Source organism: Calliphora vicina, chromosome 4 (assembly GCF_958450345.1).
Source record: "Calliphora vicina chromosome 4, idCalVici1.1, whole genome shotgun sequence".
Classification (NCBI taxonomy): Eukaryota; Metazoa; Arthropoda; class Insecta; order Diptera; family Calliphoridae; genus Calliphora; species Calliphora vicina.
Genome location: NC_088783.1, coordinates 92,152,992 through 92,158,456, shown reverse-complemented (window position 1 = coordinate 92,158,456; position 5,465 = coordinate 92,152,992). Strand labels below are relative to the sequence as shown.

Sequence of the window (5,465 nt, the reverse complement as noted above, 5' to 3'; positions counted from 1 at the left end):
ATTGTTATTAATAAATAACAACGTGGGTTGTTGCGATGGGTTTTGGGTTTCCTGTTAGTTGGGTTGCTAATTGATGGCTTGCTTGTTGAAGGGTAACCTGATTAGTCCAAAAGCTGACTGTTGGGGCTTTCAACTTTTGTTCCTGCCCTGTCAGCTTCTCATCAAATTGGTGATGCACCGTGGCGTTGTGTCTGTTGAATTGTTTCCTGTGTTGTTTTAATTTCAATGTGTAGTATATTGTATGTTTCTTTTTTTTGTGTTTGTAATTTGTTTTTATTTTATTGTTTTATTATTTTTGTTTGTTTTATAAAATTTGATTAGAAATTGTGTGTCTTGTTTGTTTTCTGTAAAAATAAAAGTAGATTTCGATCAGCTGTTTTTTGATTATGTTATGGTGAATAGTAAATGCGTAAAACGTTTGTAAGTAAGTAAGTAAATTTTTATTAAGTCTTTTTTTCTTTTCGATAACATTTTTCGTGTCTTACATACAATGAGAACAATATAATTCTTAGAGCTATATTTGTCTTACTCTAATAACAAAAATAGGATATTACACAACAATGTAGATAAATGAAATAGGATATGTATTTTCTACAAAATGAATATGAAAACAAACAAGACTTGCTTTCGGTCTTTACTTTGGCTAACAGAGCGAATGTCTGTAAATAACAAACTTAAGACTAAATAACACTTAAAAACATAAATAACAAATATTCTGTTAATAACATTGACAAACAGAATGTAAATAATATATTGTAGACGACAGCATATAAATGCAGAATTTGTGTATCAAAACAAAACATAAATGTAGACATATACTATGTAGCTAAGTGTGTAAGTTAAAAATACGAAAGCATATAAATGCAATAATTTCCAATGAGAACGGAACATATAGTCAAAATAAAAGGTAAATATTATAAATATCACAGATTAATTAAAAAAAATAATAATATATATACAACAATAATAATAGTAACAGTTACAAATAATAAAATCTTATAATAATATTTTCAGCCTCTGTGTACACCAGGTGCTGATTTCAAATAGAATGATGGCAAAGCATAAGGATCCGGATCATTATTGATGTTCTCGTGGAGAATTCCTATCGGAGAGAGGTACGGAAAGGAAGTCCAAGTTGTCAGATTCTCTTGTTGAAAGATTTGTTCAATAAGAATGTTGTCATGTGTTGAAAGCTTTTCAACAAAACTTTTTTGTTGTACCATGGCATATCGGCAAAAAGGTAGTATATCTGCATTCTTATATATGTAATTGTTTGAGAATCGTTTTGTCTCATTCTGGTAATTTTTCCCAATACACTTCCTCAGTATTACACGTTCAAAGATTTCAATCTCCTTGGCCACCGTTGGCGACATAGTGAACCAAATGGGAAACCCGTAGATGAGGACCGATCTGATTGCAACTTTATAAATTAGAAGTTTTGTCCTTATTAGTAAGTATTTGTTGTACAAAAGGCTTGAAAACATTCCTGATATTTTCCTTGCCTTTTCCAGACGATTTCTCGCATTACCATTGAATTTTAACAGTTTGTCAAATTTTATTCCCAGGTACTTTATAGTGTTTTTAAGAGGAATTTCCACACCGTTTAGAGAAAGTTGTAGTGATTTGCTCTCTGGGACCACAAACTTTGCACATTTGCCGGATGCATTTCTGATACAAATGGCTTCCGACTTCGCAGCATTAATTCTTATTCCCCATTCATTATAAAAATTGTTTATTATGCCAAGATGAATAGCTGCCCTGTTCAAAGCTTCTGATGGTGAGATGTCATGAGCATAAATGAGGCAATCATCGGCATAGAGAATAGCCTTAGAGTTGTTGTACTGATGTGGGAAATCATGGAGGAATATATTAAAAAGAAGTGGCGCTAATATGCTGCCCTGAGGAACTCCGATGTTGACGAAGCTGGTATCTGACGTGGTGTTGTTGATTTGAACGCAGAATTCTCTTTTAGTGAAAAAACTATTCAATATTTTCAGAAGATAAGGATCGATGCTAAGATTTATAAGTTTGTATATTAGACTTTTATGACAGACGGAGTCAAAAGCCTTTTCGATATCCAATGAGATAGCTAGAGAACATTTTTTCTCCCTTAGATTGTGGACCACGTCATTATGAAACTTTAGCAAAGCATGTTGAGTTGAATGATGTCTTCTGAACCCAAATTGGAAATCTGGAATAGGTTCAATGATGAATTCCTTTTCCAGTTTTTCCTTCAGTATACGCTCGAATAATTTGCCAATATTAGACAATAGGGATATCGGTCGAAATTCCTCTGGCTTCTTACTGTCTCTTTTCTTTTTGATAGGCAGGATTTTGGCGGTTTTCCAGGCATTTGGAAAATATCCATTGTTAATGCAATTATTAAAGATTATCGTGAGTAGTTTTAGCGTTGTGTCAGGGAATTTTTTAATTAGGAAATTTGAGATATTGTCAAGCCCATATGATTTCTTGCAATTAATATTATTAATATGGGATCTTATGGTATCAATATTTATAAAATGAAGAGTATCAGAATTTTCGTCTGCTTTAAAATTTGTGTCAAAGGAATAAATATTACTAGGAAGATCATTGATGGATATTGCAATTTGATTTTCAACGTTAGAGGCAGACCTTACAGGATTTACCACACTAAAGACATTAGAGAAGTGGTTTTTAAAAATAACAGCTATTTCTGAATGATTTGTTGTTATACCATTATTATTAATAATTTGATGGCAAAAAGGCGATTTAGACTTTCCAGTAATTTGATATATATCTTTAAATGCTGTTGGACCAGGTTGGATTTTTGATAACCTATTGCTAAATCGTTTTGTCTCTTCCATATTAACCAGTTCATTAATAATTGTTTTGAGCAGCTGGATTTGATTTGACAATATTCTATACTCACGATTAAGTTTGTTGCCATTCCGATGGAAGATTTTTTTCAACTCCTTCTGCCATGTGTACTTTATTTTAAAAAATTTTTTAATGTTTTCTGGATAAGGTCTCTTGCGATCAGTGATTTCCATTTTTTCCGAATGAGTATTATGTACTGTAGCAACTGTTGAGTTGAATGCATTAATTAATGAGTCCAAATTTTCATTATTTAAATTACAGATGGTAGGTGGAAGAATATCACAGAATGCAGCTTCAAGGTCTCTACGAAATAAGTCCCAATTGGTGTTTTTGTAAGATGTTATTACTGACGGATTTCTAAGATGTAGATTTCCTGATCCGAATTCCAGTTTTAAATTCAGTGGAAAATGATCTGAAAAAGTTGGAAGACTTTTGACTTGATAATTAGGATGTAGACTGTCTATTATGTTCGTGCTTAATAAAAAGTGGTCAAGGTAGGACGAACCATTGGGATAGGAAGGGGATACATCGCAAACTCGTTTCACGTCTAAACAATTACCTTGTAACCAGTTACGGATTGTTCTCCCATTACCGTTATCTGAACTGTCTCCCCAAGTAGTGCTTTTAGCGTTTAGATCGCCGCCAATTACAAACCCATCAAAATTTCTGGACACATCAAGAATCTTGTTTAGGTCGTTGTGTAGCTCTTGAGCCGCATGAATGCAAGGTACGTATACTGAACCAACTAAAAACTTTTTGGTGTAATTATTAACAATGAGTTCTATTTGAATAAAAACATTACTGAGCGATGTTCCAGCAATATTAATTCTGTTGTTTTTAATTGATTTTTTTAGTACTATAGCCACTCCTATAGGTGAGTAGTCATATATAACGTTATAGCCAGGAATAGTAATTTTCTTATTCTTATGTAGGTGACATTCTTGTAAAAGGGCAATATCAATATGATTTTGATGAAGCAGACTAGAGAGTTCAGCTTGTCGACTGGTGTTTACAAGAGAACGGACATTAAAAGATACAAAATTTATGAATCTATGGCCCATATTCAGCTTTAATTTTGTTGAGGAGGCGCAAAAATTCTGTTTTGGCTTCATGTTTTGTCATTGTTTTGTATTCTTTTAAGAAATTATTGATTTGTTCTTCTAACGACAATTCTGTTGATTCTAAAAACAAGCTGGCAAGTTTCAAAAAGTCCATGACGATTGGTGGTTTTTGTATTGGCTCCTGGTTTGTATTTGCATGAAATAAACTTGCAAAAGATTTTCCTGGGGTATATTGCGAATTGCTTATGATTTTGTTTACATTGTTTTTGGCCATATTTTTCTCCTCATGAGATTTTTTAATTCGCTCCTGTCGACTATCAATAAATTTTTTGTAGGCAGTACAACCTCTCCAGTTTGCAGGATGGCCGCTTTCCCCACAGTTCACACAATACGGATCTGAGCCTTCAGACCTTGATCTTTGGCACTCGCCTGGAATGTGTTTTTTATCACATTTTACGCACTTGTACTCAGAATTACAATTTTTTGCTATATGGCCCCATCGCTGACACCTGTGACATTGTGTTTCCTTTTCTTTACTTTTCGGTCTTTCCCAAGTGATAGACTGACTAAGCAGATATTTAATATGTGAAATGTCGCTAAGTGTCTTTCCCGGTTTTAACGTGATCAAAAACAACCCGGTGTTGTATGCATTTCTGATCGAATGTGGAGTTGTAAAATGACTAACCTTTGTAACAACATCTGGAGTAATTTTATCCAGAGCGTTTTTTATTTCATCATCCTCGGTATCGAAATATAAACCTCTTAGGACAAATGACATTTGCTTCAACTCTTTTGGTGTGTAAGAGTACGACTGTATATTTTTTTCACGTAAGATCGCCATCATTTCAGTGTGTACCAATGCATCTGATAAATAAAGCTTGCTTTTATGTTTATTGACATTTCTTATTTTAAAATTAATTTTTGGTGTTTTCGCTTCTAATTGCTCAACTAGGCGCTTTATATTTACATTGTATAAAAATATTGGTGGGCAATATGGCGTATTCTTTGTTGTAGTTGTTTCAGCTTTTTCATTTCTTCCCCGCTTGGGCTGTTCCTCATTGTTCTCAATTTCCAAACCAGCTAATAAAGCAAATCTGTTTTCACCCAGATGGGAGACATCAATATTGGTAGGAGATCCATCATATCTTCTACGTTTAGAATTCAGATTTGCCTGTGATGGCTCATCAAATATTGTTGGTTGTTGGCCATTGACATTACTGTCGCCATCCGTACCGTCCTCGTCCATGTTACCTCAGGTTCCACTATCGCAATTATTGCAAAAAGTGTGCCCGAAATATTCGGAAAATCGTCAAAATAAAATTAAATTGAAAAATACACAAAAAATAAAATTTGCGCTAAAAAAAACCTCCTCTGTCGTTGACAGTGATGCCGGATCTCTCTTTGTAATAGATTAATGAAGAACATGGCAAGGAGTATTGCCAAACTAAAATTATTTATAATAGCAGGGATGTATTTGTAAGGAAAATTCATTCATAAATTATCGTTACATTATGATGAACAATCCTGTTTTAGTTTCGAAATGTCAAG

At 33.5% G+C, this 5,465-nt stretch overlaps 1 long non-coding RNA gene across 1 annotated transcript; it reads left to right on the top strand.

The window, feature by feature from the left end:
- Positions 1-459: 459 nt before the first annotated feature.
- LOC135957801 (uncharacterized) lies at positions 460-1,447 on the top strand. Its single transcript, XR_010576429.1, has 3 exons — positions 460-907; positions 1,015-1,240; positions 1,326-1,447. It is a non-coding gene; the product is annotated as an uncharacterized LOC135957801 (long non-coding RNA).
- The last annotated feature ends 4,018 nt before the right edge of the window (positions 1,448-5,465 follow it).